Source organism: Nicotiana attenuata, unplaced genomic scaffold (assembly GCF_001879085.1).
Source record: "Nicotiana attenuata strain UT unplaced genomic scaffold, NIATTr2, whole genome shotgun sequence".
Classification (NCBI taxonomy): Eukaryota; Viridiplantae; Streptophyta; class Magnoliopsida; order Solanales; family Solanaceae; genus Nicotiana; species Nicotiana attenuata.
In genome coordinates, this window is record NW_017671350.1 from 182,737 (window position 1) to 203,215 (window position 20,479).

Here is a 20,479-nt window from a genome sequence, read left to right on the forward strand (position 1 = left end):
TCTGATTTGCGGTTGTAGCCAATTTAGCAAGACAATCCGCAACCTGATTCCCCTCTCTGAAGCAGTGGCTGACCGTAGCTCTAGTTTGTTTAATGATGAGGGAGGCTCTGTCTATAACCTTTTTAATCTTCATGTTGTTAGGATTTCCATCCGTGAGCATATCCACAATGATCTTTGAGTTCAGTTCGATAGAGAAATTAGTGTACCCATTCTGACTGCACCATTTCCCTCCAAACTCTGCTGCTTTAGCCTCTGCCATGGTATGATCATCACAGCTGATATGAATAGAAAAAGCCACAATAAGGTCCCCTTGACTGTTCCTGACCACTCCTCCAATGCCTGCCTTACCACTTTCTTTGCAAAAGCTTCCATCCGTATTAACTTTGACAGTGCCGGGTAGTGGAGACTCCCATGTAACTTGTATCCATTTCTGAGATGGTCTGAGTATCTCGACCTTATCACATAATAAAGGCCATTCCATCTGAGTGTATTCACCTGGTACCATGTTGGAGATAGCCGTTTTCAATGTCCATGTGATTTGGTGTCTCATCGAGTTCAGCTGAAACTTCTTTTGTTTCCATATCTGCATGCATTTCTTTGTTTCCACAGTTCCCAGCATATGATTGTAGGAGCAATCTGAAGTATTTGATTGTGCACTTTATAGTTGGTCGTTGTTTCCCACCATCTTTTGAAGGTAGCAATAATAGGCTCCTGCTGATGTTTGATTCCAAATGCATTACTTATGTTGTTCCATATGAAGATGGCAGCTTCACTCTATTAAAGACATGTTGAACTGTCTCTACTTGCGCAGAAGAACAACAAGAACATTTGGAAATAATGTTAGTACCAAATCTGCAAATAACATCATCAAAAGGTAACCTATTTTTGAAAATTCTCCCAGAGATAAATGACATTTTAAAAGGGAGAGAGTTATGCCAGATTTTGTTTATGAAGATATTCTTCTGTTTCTTGAATCTAATAGAATGCCATGCTGAGTTAGAAGAAAATCTCCCATCATTAGAAGTAGTCCAAACAGGGAAATCATCCTCATTTGGGCCACCTATATCCAGTTGAGCAACACTATCCATAATATGCACGGGGAGAACATCGTTGAGTTTGACAATATTCCATTCTCCATTAGTTATGAAGTCTTTCACCTGTACTTTAGAGGATCTCCCACTACCTTGTAATATGTTGGCCAATGCACGTTTACCTGTCCAGTTATCCCACCAAAAGCTACAATTACCTTTCTGTATTTCCCATCTAATGTTTTCCTCGGCTTTGTCTCTGATTTTGAGCATGTTTCTCCAAATATGAAAATCAATGGGATTTGACTCACTGGATAGGCTCTTTTGCAATATTTATTCTTAAGAAGGTTGGCCATAGGGAGGGGTGAGTTCTGAATCTCCACCATCTTTTAATGTTAAGTGTCTCTATGATATCCTCCATTTTTCTGACACCGGCTCCTCCCTCATCTTTGGGGAGACAAAGATTATTCCATGAAGACCAATGATATTTGTTTTTACCTTCATTTGTGCCCCAGAAAAAGTTTGCAAAGTGTTTCTCCATGAGCTTAGTAATTCCTTTAGGAGGGTTCATAGCAGAAAGGATGTATGGGGGGAGGGATTGTAAGACATGTTTAATCAAGATCATTCTCCCTCCAGAGGACATCATATTGGCTTTCCATCCATTAAGTTTCTTGACCACCTTAGAGAGCATACCGTAAAAAAGATTGCTAGTCTTCCTCCAAAATAAATGGGGTATCCCAGATAAGTGAAAGGGAAAGACTTATCCATATAACCTGTAGCATTCCTAATTACATTGATTCTAGCAGCGCAGGTGTGAGGGGTTGTAATAAAGAAGCTCTTATCGTTGTTAACTTTCTGCCCAGAAGCCTTTCCATACTTGTGAATAGCCTTTTTGATTAACTTGAGAGTCATGTTGTTTCCACCATAGAATATAACAATATCATCAGCATAGGCTAAATAATTGATCATCGGACCTCTCGGATCCATGTTAAAAGGAGTGAAGCCAATAAAGTCGTTTAGAGCATTTAGAGATATAGAAAGAACCTCAGCTCCAATAATAAATAAAGAAGGGGATAAGGGATCTCCCTGTTTGAGGCCCTGAGTAGATGTGAAAAAGCATGTTCTAGTCCCATTGATGATGATAGAGTATCATATGTCTTGTAGAAGTCCCCAGATCATGTCAATCCAATTCTCAGAGAAACCAAATTTCCTCATAACTGCTATCAGAAAGGTCCAGAAAATTCTATCATAATCTTTTGCCATGTCAAGTTTTATAAGAACATTGCCTCCTCTGTTCTTCTTGTTCACGCCCTGAGCAATCTCCTGAGCTAAAAGGATATTTACAGTGATCAATCTTCCTTTCACAAAGCCATTTTGATTCTCTGATATAAGCTTCCCAAGAATAGGATTCAGCCTTCTGGAAAGGATCTTGGAGATAATCTTGGCAGTAAAGTTACTCAAACTAATAGGTCTCAAGTCGGAGAAACTACTAGGGGAGTCAACTTCAGGAATAAGAACTAAACAAGTATGAGAAAAAAATTTAGTGAGCCTCTTGCCATTGAAAACAGATTGAACAAAATCAGTGATATCCTCCTTAATGATATCCCAACAGGATTGAAAGAATTTCCCATTATAACCATCCGGCCCGCTGCACTGTCAGGATCCATGTTAAAGACAGCATCTCTAACCTCCTCTATGTTAGGAATGGCAGTGAGACTTTCGTTATCTGCATCAGTTACACATCGAGGAATACAGTTGATAATATCATGATCATTGTAGTGATGATTGATGTTAAAGAACTGTTGAAAGTGATGGACAACTGCCTTGCCAATAGTAGCATCCCCCTCAATCCATTGGCCTCTATGATCTTTGATTTTAAGAACGCAGCCTTCTCCTTCTCCCTCTGATGGTGCTATGGAAGTATTTAGTGTTAGCATCTCCTTCTACAAACCATTTCACCATAGCTTTCTGTCTGGGAATGTCATCCTGAATCCTCATCCATCTAATGCACTCAGCTTGTCCTTTGTTCAGTTCAGTTCTGGTTGTATCATTACTGTTCATAAGATCCATTTGTTCAAGGTCTTTCATTTTATCTTCCCAGTATTGAACTTGGTTAAAAACATTGCCAATGTCCTCTCTAGACCATTGAGTCAGTCTTCTGCTTAGCATTTTAAGCTTTTGATGAAGTCTCCACAGAGGATTTCCATTGACATGATTTCTCCAAACTTCTTCAACTACCTGCAAAAAAGTTGGTTGATTAGTCCAAAAATTTAAAAACTTGAAGTATTTAGGCCCCTCCTGGTTAGAGTCCTTGCATTGAACTAGAATAGGTCTATGGTCAGAGCCAATTCTAGCCAAATGGTTGACAATATTATTTTGAAAGATTCGGGACCAATCATCATTGATAAACACTCTATCCAATCTCTTCCATATTCTTCTTCTTGGCTCCCAATTGTTACACCATGTGTATTTTGGACCAACAAAACCCAGGTCCATCATACCCACAGTTATCCATGCAATTGCTGAATTCTAGACTTTTGTTCATTCTGTGAGGTCTGCCACCTTTTTTCTCATCCGGATCAAAAATGACATTGAAATCACCTCCATGCACCATGGACCGTTCACATGAATATTGGTTAACTCAAGACTACTCCATAGCTCTCTCCTTTCTTCAAACTGCTGTGATGTAGAGATCACTGTTGGCAGCTCCATAATCCAATTTGATAGTAAGTTGTTGATCATGGTTGCTCAGAATAGTAGTCATGTTGTTGCCTGACCACATGATCCAAATCTGACCATTTGAATTAGAAATATAGTGTTGATAACCAAGGAACCTCCTGCACCTTTCTATTTGATTAGTACTAACAAAAGTCTCCATAATAGAAACAAGTTCCACCATATAGATAGAGATTAATTTTTTGAGCCTTGGTAAGGCTTTTTTGGTATTCACACCCCTAATGTTCCAAAAAATGGCATTTATCATGGAAACAGTTCAGGCTAGCATGAGTGTCCCCCTTTAGGAGGTGTAGTATTTTTTTGCTTTTGTTCTTCTTTACTTTTTTCCTTTTATTTTCTTTGGAACATATGATCTGGAAAGACTCATCCTTTGAATCAGTTTGTATTTGATCTTCAAGAACCATAACTGTCACCCTATTAGGCGATGTCACCTCTATTTGTTGACTAGTCACATATCTATCCTATTTTAAATTGGATTCCATATTGAGATCAACTACCATCTCAATCCCAGGAAGATTTCGGATTTCAGAAGGCACACTAGTAGATTCATTAACATAATCACTTAGGTTAAGGGCTCTCTTTTGAATTTGACTGTTTTCATAGTCATTCCTCTCACTCGGGTTCTCATTTTCTCGAATGGACTCCTGCATATTCTCCCTTGTTCCAATATCATTGGTATAAACTTTCTGCTCCTACTTGTCTAGCTTAGATCTCGAAGGCAATTGATCATTAACAGCCTCAGCTTGGTCGTTGACTGCCTTAGTTTGCTCATTGACAGCCTTAGGTTGATCTCCCAATTCACAAACATTAGCTTGACCTCCCTGTTCACAAACATTGTCATCAGCACTGTTCTGGTTCATGTTTTGAAAGGCCAAGCTTATTTCTTTGTTATGTTTCTTCCTCCAGCTAGAGTCATCAGATAAGTTGTACATTGGTTTGAACAAGACTTTGGCTCTCTTCTGAGCAAGTTTTTTGTTTTTGCTTTTTTTGGTTTTTTTCCTCGATCTCTCCCTGATGTTGCTAGGTGGTTGTTGGAAGTGTTTATCAGACTTAGCCTCATTATTTTGCACTTGACTAATTCTGTTAACAGTCTGCTCAGTATTAGTAGCAGTTCCAGTTCCATCAATTTCAGCAGATTCATCAACCTCAAATTCTTTATTTTGATCAACTAGTCTCAAATTTTCACTATAGACAGCAGTTCTAGGATCCTGTTTTTCACTTTTTTTTCTTTTGACTGAAACTGTGTTCTTGCTTCCAGCCTTATTAGCAGTTTCAGATTCAGCAGAAATATATTTTTTGTTTTGATCAGTATGCTCAGTAGGTCCAGCATATTCAGTAGCCTTAGATTCTTTATTTTGATCACCTAGTCTCACACTTTCCCTATTGACAGCAGTACCAGTTTTCAAATTTTCATTCTTTTGTTTTTGATTGATTCTGTGTTCAGATTGCCCAACATTGGCGTCTGTTCCAGCTTCAACAGATTCAGCAGAAACAGTAGCGGCAGTTTCATTGCTTTGATCAACCAGGCCAGTATTTTCTCTATTAGTAACAGTACCAAGTTTATTTCCAGATTCCATATTTTGATCCCCAAGTAGTCTGTTGTCTTCATTCCGATTTTCAGCACTCTTTTGGGCCTCTAACTCCCTATTTTCAGCAGTTTTTTTTCCTTTCTAAAGATCTACAATTGACCAAGTTATGTCCCAGTTTTCGGCAGAATTTACAGTATTTAGGAACTCCCTCAAATTAAACTTTTTGCACAAAGCCTTTTTGAGGTTCATTGTCATATATTTGACCAACATAAACAGAGGTCGGTTGTTCCTTAAGCAAATCGATTTCAACTCTTACTTTGGCCATACTAGGCGTTGTTCTTCCTTTAGTAGCTAAATCCATTTCAAGGGGAGTACCAATTGCACTCACCACTTGTTTAACATAATTCCAAGTGTGCATATGAAAAGGTAAACCAGGAAGAAGAACCCATACCGGAGCGATAGGCAAGTCTTTTTCCGGCTTGAAATCCGGCGACCATTTTTGAAGCCACATTTGTTGCCCTTCAATTTCGATAACTCTTTCAAACCAGACAACATTAAAATCTTCTTCATTAATCAAGGAAAACATTGTACATATCATAGACCCCAATCTTGACAGAGCCCCTAATTGATATTAATTCCTTGAAATTTGACCTAATTTTGTCAATTTGGGGCCTTGGTTTGAGGAATCTCCTAACGATTGTGAGCTTGCACTCCTCGGCCATGACACCATAGTAATCTATGGCTTTGAAAAGAACAGCCGGCATGCCATTGTGTATGGTGTGTGTCGCAATTACAGACTCCCTGCCTTGGCAAGTCGAAGAGGTCGGAGACGATGAAGAGACGACCTTTGAAGCATAGTTCAAATTCATGCCAATTGGATCAGCAGATTGGGTCGCCATATTATTTGGAGTTGATTGGCCCCCCAGACGCGCCCATCAGATGGCGCGTGGAGGAGACGTTGGTCTATAAACTAGCCGTTGGGTTAAGTCGAGGAGAGAGAGTTTTTTCAGTTTTCTATTTGAATGTTGTATGAAAGTTGAAAAATAGTTGTATAATGTATGAAGGGTTGTATGAAATTTGTATTTAAGTTATAAATACTATCTTTTTAATTAAAGTTGTTGATATGTATCAAAATCGTATTAAGAGAGTAAGTTTTGATTGAAATTTCAAAGAGGAAAAACAACACTGTCACGACCCAAAACCCATAATAGGTCGCGATGATACCTAATGCCGTCGTTAGGCAAGCCCACAAGTGAAACTATAATTTATTTACCCCTTTTTAGCATTTAAAACAAAAAAATTCCTTTTAAAAGAACAAAATAAAGTAAGATCTCACGCAACCGTACATACTCTTTTCTTAACAAAATACCAGCGTGATAAGTACATCCATTGTGGTGACAGAAATGATAAGTACAACAGTACATAAATGCTAAAAGTCCCCAAAATCCGGCGCCACAAGTGCATGAGCAATCTAGAGAATATATAAAACTAATACAACTACTGTCTGAAAGTGATAGACAGAAATAATAAACAAGGTAGAGGGAGACTCCGGTGCTGCAGATCGTAGAAAGGCAAGCAACTCACCACTAAGTCTCCGTAGATGATCAGCTACGCGCCCGCGTGACTACTGGTAGTACATGTCTCAGTACATGCACGTTCAGTGCAGAAGTGCTGCGTGAGTACGGAAAATAACGCGTACCCAATAAGTATCTAGTCTAACCTCGAAGAAATAGTGACGAGAGGTTAACTTGACACTTACTAGAGGTCAAATAATAATATAAATACATAAAGTAGACATGGTGAGTGTAAAACAAGTAGCAACGAAGAAAATAAAAGCAACTACAGTAATTTCACACATGAGTCTACATCAAATCACTAAACATATCATAACCGACCGTGAAGATGCTAACTCAATTGCTAACAATCCAAATCCACTTTCGGTTATTAAGCACGAAGTTGCCGAGCCGAACGGCCCGATCCCATTGGAATAGTGGTACTCAATACTACCGAGGCGAATGGCCCGACCCCATAAGAATAGTGTTACTAACACGTCGAGGCGAACGGTCAGATCCCATAAGAATAGTGTTACCATACTGCCGAGGCGAACGACCCGATCTCATAAGAGTAGCATTACCATACTTTCGAGGCGAACAACTCGATCACATAAGAGTGGGCAAATTTACCTCGCTCACGAAAGCACATGCGAGACGAGAAGACACAGATCTATAGTTTATCAATTATTTCCCAACTTTACCAAAGTAGAGGCTAAGACGATATCTTTTTTAAAAACCTCGATCTCAGTTATAATCAAGAAAATTAATACACGTGATAGGCATAAATAGCAGAATTAAAGGCATGTCGTGAATCTAAGTCTGCCCAGACATATCAAGTATATAGCTACGTATGGACTCTCGTCAACTCGTGTGTATGTAGCTCCCATAGCAAATAGCAAACAATAATTAATACACCAAAAGGAGGTAAGTTCCATCTTACAAGGTTAGAGAATTACCTCGGTTCCAAGTCCTCAATCCAGCTCTTCAACCTTACTAGAACTCCTTAAACGACGACGAGGACTCCGAAACTAACCAAAAGTCATATAAACTAATTGTCATGACCCAAAACTAAACCCGGTCGTGATGACGCCTATCATGGAACTAGGCAAGCCGACACACTCCTAAACAATTCGATTTTACATTAAAAGATAGATAAAAGCCTTTTTCATACTGCAATTCATAAAAGAGTTCAACTCGAAAAAAATGCGGAAATAAATAGCCCGACATCGGGGTGTCACTAAGTCATGAGCAACTACTACAATTGTTCTAAAATATAGTAAGACTAACATAGTCTGAGAGTAGCCAAAATACACTAAAGGGAAGATAAAGAAGGAGAAAAGCGGGACTGCGATCGCCAGGCAACTACCTCGCTATCTCTGATGAAAGTCTGCAACTCGAATAGCCAATAGCCGCTACCGTGGCCAGAGATACCTGGATCTGCACACAAGGTGCAGGGAGTAACGTGAGTACACCAACTCAGTAAGTAACAAGTCCAAACTATGGACTGATAGGCAGTGACGAACTAAACCTCAACAGGTAAACAAAATTTAACTGTGCAGTAAAGTAGGCATGCTTTCAATTCAAGTATTCAGCTCAAGCAGTAAAGTAAATACAAATCTGGACAATGTGAAGTATAAAGCTCAGCTAATCTCTACGTGCCAATGCACAGAATGCATGAAAATATACCATGTACCTCCACTCTCAAGTGATCAACCACTCGGTAATGTATATGGCATCCGGTCCAGGGAAGATCCATCCCGGAATATATACACATCACTGACAACAATCACTCAGTACCGAGGAAGGCCATTGTAACGACCCGGCTGGTTAGGTCATGAGTTTCAGCCCCGTTTTCCCCATTCCTGCTTCTTTATGTGTTGTTCAGCTGTATTTCATCATATCGTGTTGGTTGTGTTGTGTTCGGAGTAGTCTTAGAGTGGAATGAGACACTTAGTCTCTAATTTAGGAGTTTTACTTGGAAAAGTCAACAGGATGTTGACTTATGAGTAGAAGGTCTCGGATGTCAATTCTAATGGTTCGGATAGTTTCGTTAGGTGACTTTGGACTTAGGAGCGTGTTTAGAATGTAATTTGGAGGTCCGCGGTAGATATAGGCTTGAATTGGCGAAATTGGAAATTTGGATCTTTCCGGTCGGCAGCGAAAATCTTGATATCGGGGTCGGAATGGAATTCTAAAAATTGGAGTAGGTCCGTTGTGTCAATTGTGACGTTTGTGCAAAATTTCAGGTCATTCGGATGAGGTTTGATAGGTTTTTACACCGTTTGCGGAATTCGAAAGTTTTGAAATCCTTAGGCTTGAATCCGAGGGTGTTTTGATGTTTTGATGTTGTTTTGAGTGTTCCGAAGGTTGGTATAAGTTTGAATGATGACATGTGACTTGTTGGTATATTTGGTTGAGGTCCCGAGGGCCTCGGGTTGATTTCGGGAGGTTGACGGATCAAGGATTGGATTTGAGGAAGTGTTGAAGAATTCCTTCAGCTGTCATAACCGCACCTGCGGAGTGGGAACCGCAGGTGCGACGTCCGCAGGAGCAAGAAAGCAGCCGCAGATATGGCCATAAGTGAGAAGTCCAGGAGCCGCAGGTGCGGAAGAAGGAATGCACCTGCGGTCGCAGATGCGGTTAAGGGAAAATAAGTGAAAACCGCAGATGCGGTTGGTTGGACCGCAGAAGCGGTCGCGCATGTGTGTAAATTTCAGTCTTTTATCCACCATTTTTGAACGAGTTGGAGCTTGGAAGCTGTGATTTGAAGGGGGAAATCAAGTGTTGGATGATTTTGGTATGTATGGACTCGTGAGAGGATAAGGATTTTAGTGTTGTGATTTTTATCGAATTCCAAGACGTGGGCTCGGGGATCGGGTTTGGCCAATTTCGGGAATTTTGATCTAATTTGATAATTTTCATGCGGGCTTTGTTCCTTTGGCATGTATTGATGTTATGATTCTGATTTTGGATAGATTCGGGGCGATTTGAGGCCGAATCGAGAGGCAAGGGCATTGCGGAGTAGAGTTTTGTCCGGTTCGAGGTAAGTAACTATTGTAAATCTAGACCTGAGGGTATGAAACCCCGGAATCTTGTACTATTTTGATGAATAAGGTGACGCACATGCTAGGTGACGGGCGTGTGGGCGTACACCCGTAGGGATTGTAACTTGGTCCATCCCGTGACAACTGTGGAGTTGCATATTTTGATAAACTGTATATGTTACTATGTGTTTTAGCAACGATTTTGTTAACTTGGGCTGGATGCCATGTTTGGGGCCTTGTGCCGTATTGTTTGGACCCTTAGGGGTATTTTACTATTATCCTCACCTCATTTTGATAGAAAGATGTATCCTTAGTCTTGGTTTATGCCTGTTTACTTATAAATCTTGTTCCTCACTCTATTTTTAATATTCAAGGGAGTGTTTTGGGTTGAGTTTGCATTGAGATTGCCCGAGTGGCTTGTGAGGCTGATGAGTGAGTGAGGCCGAGGGCCAGATTGCGGGGATAGTTATGGATCGGGTTGCACGCCGCAGCGTTATTTACATATATATATATATATATATATATATATGGATGGATCGGGCTGCATGCCGCAGCGGTTATTATGAGATACTTATTGAGCGTGAGTGCTAAGTGTGAGTGCTGATCGATGGTAATTAAGTCACGAGTGACTGAGAGGCTTGCCCGAGGGGCTAGATACATATATGAATGATACTTTCCCCGAGGAGCTTGTTTTTATGAAATTACTATTTTCACTCTTCTTTGTACTGAGCCTCTATGGAATATGTTGAATAAATGTTTTAACAACTTGCATTGAAACTGGAGTTTTCTTTTCTTCACTAGATGTTCAGGATTTGATTACTGATTGATCTTACTATTTCCACTGAGGTTCTTAGGTTATGATATGTATATGATTTTAAATGCTCGTCACTGCCCTCAAACTTTATTTATAATTGTTACTTACTGAGTTGGCGTACTCACGTTACTCCCTGCACCTTGTGTGCAGATCTAGGTGCCAGAGCATCCGAGTGAGAGTCGTCCTTTGCCTTCAGAGCATTTCGGAGATCGCAAGGTAGCTGCACGGCGTCCGCATCCCTGCCTTTCTCCTTCGTATCTTCTTGTATTTTATTTATCAAACTCATTTTGTATTGAGTAGACAGCGTTGGATTGTATTCTAGTGGCTCATGGCTAGTGACACCGGGATTCGGCAGTGTTTGATCTGTTACGTATATGTTTCCGCTTATTTTGAAATATTTAAACAAAAGATTTGTGATCATCTATAATTAGTAAATGAGTTAAGAAAAAGATCTTTATGTTATAAGTGTTGAATCGGCTAGCCTAGTACTGAGATAGGCGCTATCACGACCGAGGTGGTTTTGGGTCGTGACAGTCATTCCAGCCCTATGAAGAAGATCCATCTCCAGGTATAAATACTTCGGACAAGATCCATGTCCAGGGAAGATCCATCCCTCAATAATATCAATTGCGCTCACTGGGGGTGTGTTACAGACTCCGGAGGGGCTCCTACAGCCCAAGCGCTATCATAATCATCAACATAACCGCTGCGACGTGCAGCCCGATCCCATAACTGTCACTCATAATCAGGCTCTCGGCCTCACTCAGTCATCACTCTCCAGTCTCACACATGGGCTCACAATGCCATGAAACTAGCCCAGAACAATGATATGATGTGCCATAATAACAACTGAGACTGAGACATTATATGATATGCATGAATAAGACTAAGTACAGAATATCAATGAAACTAATGAGATGACAGCAAGAAACGACCACTCAGGTCTCAACAATATCGGCGTGAATCCATAACATGATATCTAGCATGATTTACAGCTCATTTACTTAATCACATGATAGAAACACGGATATTAGCGAGAAAGAGTCACTAAGCGATGCCATGGAATGAACCAGGCCAAAATTCTCACGGTGCACGCCCGTCACTTGGCATGTGCTTCACCTCAATACTAATCACATAACACATAGTTCGGGGTTTCGAACCCTCAGAACCAAGTTTGGAAGCATTACCTCAATCAAGCCAAAATCCTACTCCGCGACGCCTTTGCCTCTCGACTCGGCCTACAAATGCTCTGAATCTATTCACAATCAGTACAATACCATCAATATACGCAAATGGGATGAATTCCACGAGAAAAACTATCAACTTAGACCAAAATCCCGAAATTCATCCAAACCCGGCCCCCTGGCCCACATCTCGAAATTTGACAAAAATTACATAACTAGAAAGCTCATTCACTCACGAGTCCATACATACGAAATTCATCAACATCCGACTCTATTTGGCCCCCCAAATCCTCAAATCAAACTCTCCAAAATTCCAAGCCCTAACCCCTTATTTTCACCCCGAATCTTCACTAATTACATGATTAAGCAATGGGAAATCATCACATATACGAGTACTAGGGCTCAAGAAACTTACCTCACTGATAATCCCTTGAATCCCTCCTCAAAATCGCTCCCAAAGCTTCAAACCGATTGAAAATGGTGGAAAATGAACCAAAATTCGCGAAGTCCACAATTTATAATTTCTGCCCAGACATACCGCATCTGCGGTCCAAATGTCGCTTCTGCGATGCCGCACCTGCGGAAAATCCATTGCAGGTACGGTTCCCACTTATTCCTCAAAATCCGCTTCTGCGGTCATAATATCGCACATGCGGTCTCGCAGGTGAGCTCCAAATCTCGCACCTGCGCTTCCAACCAGCCTCAGCCTTGGCCGCATCTGCGATTCCTTCCCCGCTTCTGCGGGCTCGCACCTGCGATTCCCACTCCGCAGGTGCGGTTATGACAGCTCAGTTCAACTTCAGCAATTCCTCAAATTCCAAACTTGTTTCGTCAATCACCTGAAATCAACCCGAGGCCCTCGGGACCTCTATCAAACATACCAACAAGTCATATATCAACATACGAACTAAGTCGAACCTTCGAAACACTCAAACCAACATCAAATCACCAAATTACCCTCGGCATCAAGCCTAAGAACTTCTAAACTTCCAAATTCCACAAACGACGCCGAAATCTATCAAATCATCACTGAATGACCTGAAATTTTGCACACACGTCAAAAATGACACCACAAACCTACTCCAACTTCCGGAATTCCATTCCGACCCCGATATCAAACTTTCCACTGCCGACCAGAATCGCCAAATTTCCAACTTTCGCCAATTCAAGCCTAATTCTACCATGGACCTCCAAATCACATTCAGGACGCGCTCCTAAGTCCAAAATCACCTAACGGAGCTAACGGAACCATCAAAATTCACATCCGAGATCGTTTACACATAAGTCAACATCTGGTCAACTTTCCAAACTTAAGTCTTCACGAAAGAGACTAAGTGTCTCAAATCCTCTGCGAATCCACTCTAGACCCGAAACAACTGACCCAACATATCATAATATAGCTGAAGGACACAAAAAGAAGCAGAATTGGGGAAACGGGGCTATAACTCTCGAAACGACCGGCCGGGTCGTTACATCCTCCCCCTCTTAAACAGGCGTTCGTCCTCGAACGAATCTAGAAACATACCTGAAGCCTCAAATAGGTGTTGATATATGCTTCGCATCTCCCGTTTGGTCTCCCAAGTAGTCTCCTCCACGGGCTGACCTCTCCACTGCACTTTCACTGAAGCTATATCCTTTGATCTCAACTTTCGGACCGGCTGCTCCAAAATAGCCACTAGTTCCACATCATAAGTCAAATCACCATCTAACTGAACCGTGCTGAAATCCAAGACATGAGAAGGATCGCCAATATACTTCCGGAGCATAGAAACATGAAATACTGGATGCACCCCCGACAAGGTAGGTGGCAAAGCAAGCTCATAATCCACACCCCAATCCTCGAAGCACCTCAAAAGGCCCAATGAACCGAGGGCTCAGCTTGCCCTTCTTTCAAAATCTCATAACACCCTTCATGGGTGAAACCTTCAGTAGGACCTTCTCTCCAACCATATAAGACACATCACGAACCTTACTGTCAGCATAACTCTTTTGCCTTGACTGCGCTGTACAAAGCCACTCCTGAATCACTTTCACCTTGTCCAGTGCATTCTGAACCAAGTCTGTACCCAAAAGCCTAGCCTCGCCCGACTCAAACCAACCTACTAGAGATCTACATCGTTTCTCAGATAAAGCCTCATATGGAGACATCTGAATACTCGACTGATAACTGTTATTGTAAGCAAACTCCGCGAGCGATAAAAACTGGTCCCATGAACCCTCGAAATCAATGACACAAGCGCGCAACATGTCCTCCAATATCTGAATAGTACGCTCGGATTGTCTGTCCGTCTGAGGGTGAAAAGTTGTGCTCAACTCAACCTGAGTACCCAACTCTCGTTGCACGGCCCTCCAAAAGTGCAATGTAAACTGAGTACCTCTATCTAAAATGATGGAAACTGGGATACCATGCTGGCGAACAATCTCTCGGATATAAATCTCAGCCAACCGCTCTGAAGAACAGGGAATACACACAGGAATGAAGTGCGCGGACTTGGTCCGCCGATCCACAATCACCCAAATAGCATCGAACTTCCTCAAAGTCCGTGGGAGTCCAACTACGAATCCGCTCCCACTTCCACTCTAGAATCTCTATCTACTGAAGCAAGCCACCCGATCTCTGATGCTCATATTTCACCTGCTGACAATCGAGGCACCGAGTTACAAACCCAACTATATCTTTCTTCATTCTCCTCAACCAATAGTGTTGCCTCAAATCCTGATATATCTTCGCGGCACCTGGATGGATGGAATACAGCGAGCTGTGGGCCTCCTCTAGAATCAACTCCCAAAGTCCATTTACATTGGGCACACATATCCGGCCCTGCATCCTCAATACCTCGTCATCACCAATAGTCACATCTCTGGCATCATCATGCAGAACCTTGTCCTTGAGGACAAGCAAATGAGGATGATCATACTGGCGCTCTCTGATACGATCAAACAAGAAAGACCGAGAAACCACACAAGCTAGGACCCAACTGGGCTCCGAAATATCCAACCTCACGAACCGATTGGCCAAGGCCTGAACATCAACCGCAAGAGGTCTCTCACCAACAGGAAGGAATGCAAGACTACCCATACTCACTGCCTTTCTACTCAAGGCATCGGCCACCACTTTGGTCTTTCCCGGATGATACAAAATAGTAATATCATAGTCCTTTAGCAGCTCCAACCATCTCTGCTGCCTCAAATTGAGATCCTTCTGTTTGAACAAGTGCTGGAGGCTACGATGATCAGTAAACACCTTATAAGACAAACCAGAGAGATAATGCCTCCAAATCTTCAACGCGTGAACAATGGCAGCCAACTCCAAATAATGAACGGGGTAGTTCTTCTCATGGGGCTTCAACTAACGAGAAGCATAAGCAATCACTCTACCCTCCTGCATCAACACACACCCAATGCCGACTCGAGAAGCATCAAAATATACTGTATAAGAAACTGAAGCTGATGGTAGAACTAACACTGGAGTTGTGGTCAAGGCGGTCTTGAGCTTATCAAAGCTCGCCTCACACTCACCCGACCACCTGAAAGAGGCACCCTTTTGGGTCAGTTTGGTCAAGGGTGATGCAATAGATGAAAATCCCTTAACGAACCGACGGTAATAACCCGCCAAACCAAGAAAGCTACGAATCTCTGTGGCTGAGGACAGTCTGGGCCAACTTTGAACCGCCTCTATCTTCTTCGGATCAACCTGAATACCCTCACTGGACACCACGTGCCCCAAGAACACCACTGAACTGAGCCAAAACTCACACTTGGAGAACTTAGCATAAGTTTCTCCTCCCTTAATCGCTGCAATACAACTCTCAAATGCTCGGCGTGCTCCTCCTGGCTACAAGAGTACACCAGGATATCATCAATCAATACAATAACAAACGAGTCGAGATAAGGCCAAAACACGTTGTTCATCAAATGCATGAACGTTGCTGGGGCATTAGTCAGCCCAAAAGACATCACGATGAACTTATAATGACCATATCGGGTCCTGAAAGTTGTCTTAAGAATGTCCGAGTCCCTAATGTTCAACTGGTGATACCCTGACCTGAGATCAATCTTGGAGAACACCCTCGCTCCCTGAAGCTGGTCAAATAAATCATCAATACAAGGCAAAGGATACTTGTTCTTGATTGTGACTTTGTTCAACTGCCTATAATCAATGCACATCCTCATAGTGCCATCCTTCTTCTTCACAAATAGAACAGGCGCACCCCAACGTGACACACTAGGCTGAATAAACCCCTTATCAAGGAGTTCCTGAAGCTGCTCGTTCAATTCTTTTAACTCTATCGGTGCCATACGATACGGTGGAATAGAAATGGGATGGGTGCCCGGCACAAAATCAATAATGAAGTCAATATCCCTGTCCGACGGTATGCCCGGCAGGTCTTCAGGAAACACATACGGAACATCCCTCACCACCGGAACTAAATCAATGGTAGGAGTCTCTGCATTTACATCCCTCACAAAGGCCAAATAGGACAGACAACCCTTCCCGACCATCCGCTAGGCCTTCAAGTATGAAATCACTCTACTAGGAACATAATCCGACGAACCTCGCCACTCAATCTGTGGCACCCCGACATATCCAATGTCACCGTCTTAGTGTGACAGTCCAAAATAGCATGGCACAGAGACAACCAATCCATGCCCAATATCACATCAAAATCAACCATACTAAGCAACAAAAGGTCTACTAGGGTATCCAAACCCCCAATAGTCACCAAACAAGACCGATATACGCGGTCCAAAATAATAGTATCGCCCTTAGGAGTAGATACATCAATAGGTGAAACAAGAGACTCGCACGGCGTATCCAAATAACGAGCAAAATATGACGACACATATGAAAAAGTGGAACCAGGATCAAATAATACAGAGGCATCCCTGTGGCAAACTGAGATAATACTTGTGATCACAGCATTTGAAGCAATAGCATCTGGTCTGGCAGGGTGTGCATAGAAACGGGCCTGACCGCCACCTCATCGGCCTCCCCCTCTAGGGCGACCCCTAGCTGACTGACCTCCACCCTGAGCTGGCTGGGCGGGTGGGGAAGTAACTGGTATTGAAGCCAAAGGCTGACTCCTCTGCTGGGATGAACCTCCTGTAAGGCGGGGACAGAATCTCTTGATATGACCCAAATCTCCACACTCAAAGCAACCTCTCCCGGCAAATGGCGGTGGGGACTGAAGGGAGCCCCGAGCACCGGGATACCAACTTGAAGAACCAGGCATAGATGAGCCCTGAACTGATGGTGCATGAGTTGAACTCTGAGCTGGAAGGGCACTGAGAGATGAGTGGCCCTGATGAGAACTGTGAGGACCATGGCCAGATGATCCACCACGGTGACCTGGACGAGCTGACTGAACATGTCTGAATAGACGGCCTCTGCCGTGCTGGAACTACCCTCTAGAAGGAACACCACCAAAACTACTAGATCCCTGAGGCCTCTTGGCCTCCCTCTCAACTCTCTCCTAGCGGCGAATCGACTCTATTTCTCGGGCAATGTCAACCACCTCCCCAAAAGAAGCACCAGACACCCTTTCTCTGGTCATAAGAATCTGTAGCCGATATGCGAGGCCATCCACGAACCTCCTGAACCTCTCCGTGTCTGTAGGAACCAACCAAACAGCATGACGGGCTAACTCAGAAAAATGTATCTCATACTACGTCACAGTCATATCATCCTGACACAACTGCTCGAGCTGTCTGGGCAGCTCCTCTCTGCGGGACTGCGGCACATACTTCTCTAGAAAGGGAATAGAGAACTGCTGCCAGGTAAGGGGCGCTACATCAATAGTCCTACGCCTCTCATAAGCCTCCCACCAAGTAAAGGTAGCTCCCGAGAACTGAAAGGTAGTGAATGAGACCCCACTGGTCTCCAGAATACCTGCTGTACTGAGAATCCTCTAACACTTGTCCAAGAAACTCTCAGCACCTCGCCCTCTATACCACTGAAAGTCGGAGGCTGAAGTCTACCAAATCTCTCCAATCTACGTTGCTCGTCATCAGGCATGACTGGAACCACATAATCCTGAGCAAGTGCAACCGGCTGGGCTGGTGGTGCCCCCGGTGTCTGAAGTCCCTGAACAACCTGCTCGGGTGTACGGGCGGCGGGAGTCTGAGTGCCTCCCCCGGCCTGGGAAGTAGCTGCTGTAGTAGTAATAGAGATCGCCTGCACAAGACTGGTGCACACGGTCAAAATCTGAGCTAAGGTCTCCTGAAGACCAGGGATAACAATAGGCACAGCCTGTGCCTGAGCTGGTCCCGCTGGTGCATCCACAACTGGGACCTGATCATGGACAAGAATTCAAGAATGTGAAGCTTTCCTAAAGGTTCTGCAGCCTCTCGAAGATAAGTACAGACGTCTTCATACCGATCTGCAAGACTCTACTAAACCTACTCATGACTCGTGAGACCTATGTAACCTAGGCTCTGATACCAACTTGTCACGATCCAAAACTAAACCCGATCGTGATGGCGCCAATCATGGAACTAATCAAGCCGACACACTCCCAAACAATTCGATATTTCATTAAAAGATAGATAAAAGCCTTTTTCATACTACAATTTCATAAAAGAGTTCAACTCGAAACAAAATGCGAAAATAAATAGCTTGACATCGGGGTGTTACTAAGTCATGAGCAACTACTACAACTATTTTGAAATATAGCAAGACTAACATAGTCTGAGAGTAACCAAAATACACTAAAGGGAAGATAAAGAAGGAGAAAAGCAGGACTGCGATTGCCAGGCAGCTACCTCGCTATCTCCGATGAAAGTCTGCAACTAGAATAGTCAACAGCCGCTACCGTCGCCAGAGATACATGGATCTGCACACAAGGTGCAGGGGGTAACGTGAGTACACCAACTCAGTAAGCAACAAGTCCAAACTTTGGACTGATAGGTAGCGACGAAGTAAACCTCAATAGGTAAACAAAATTTAACTGTGCAGTAAAGTAGGCATGCTTTCAATTCAAGTATTCAGCTCAAGCAGTAAAGTAAATACAATCTGAACAATGTGAAGTATAAAGCTCAGCTAATCTCTGCGTGCCAATGCACAGTGCATGAAAATGTACCATTTACCTCCACTCTCGAGTGCTCAACCACTCGGTACCTTATATGGCCATCCGGCCCAGGGAAGATCCATCCCGGAATATATACACATCACTAACAACAGTCACTCAGTACCGAGGAAGGCCATTCCAGCCCTATGGAGAAGATCCATCTCCAGGTATAAATACTTCGGACAAGATCCATGTCCAAGGAAGATCCATCCCTCAATAATATCAACTGCGCTCATTGGGGGTGTGTTACAGACTCCGGAGAGGCTCCTACAGCCCAAGTGCTATCATAATCATCAACATAACCGTTGCGGAGTGCAGCCCGATCCCATAACTGTCACTCATAATCAGGCTCTCGGCCTCACTCAGTCATCACTCTCCAGTCTCACACACGGGCTAACAATGCCATGAAACTAGCCCGGATCAATGATATGATGTACCAAATAATAACAACTGAGACTGAGACATGATATGATATGCATGAATAAGACTAAGTACAGAATATCAACGAAACTAATGAGATGGCAGCAAGAAACGATCACTCGGGTCTCAACAGTATCGGCGTGAAGCCCTAACATGATATCTAGCATGATTTACAGTTCATTTTCATAATCACATGATAGAAACACGGAGATCAGCAAGAAAGAGTCACTAAGCAGTGCCATGGAATAAACCATGCTAAAATTCTCACGGTGCACGCCCGCACGCCCGTCACTTGGTATGTGCGTCACCTCAATACTAATCACATAACACATAGTTCGGGGTTTCGAACCCTCAGAACCAAGTTTGGAAGCGTTACTTACCTCAATCAAGCCAAAATCCTACTCCGCGACGCCCTTGCCTCTCAACTCGGCCTCCAAATGCTCCGAATCCCTTCACAATCAGTATAATATCATCAATATACGCTAATGGAATGAATTCCACGAGAAAAACTATCAACTTAGACCAAAATCCCGAAATTCATCCAAACTCGGCCCCCGAGCCCACGTCTTGAAATCTGACAAAAATCACAAAACTAGAAAGCTCATTCACTCACGAATCCATACATATGAAATTCATCAAAATCCGACTCCATTTGGTCCCCCAAATCCTTAAATCAAACTCTCCAAAATTCCAAGCCCTAACCCCTCATTTTCACCCCTAATCTTCACTAATTACATGATTAAACAATGGAAAATCACCACATATACGAGTATTGGGGCTCAAGCAACTTACCTAACTGATAATCCCTTGAATCCCTCCTCAAAATCGCTCCCAAAAGCTTCAAACCGACTGAAAATGGTGGAAATGAACCAAAATTCGCGAAGTCCACAATTTATACTTTCTGCCCAGAGATACCGCATCTGCGGTCCAAATATCGCTTCTGCAACGCCGCACCTGTGAAAAATCCATCGCAGGTGCGGTTCCCAGTTATTCCTCAGAATCCGCTTCTGCGGTCACAATATCGCACCTGCGATCTCGCAGATGCGCTCCAAATCTCGCACCTGCGCTTCCAGCCAGCCTCAGCCTTGGCCGCATCTGCGGTTC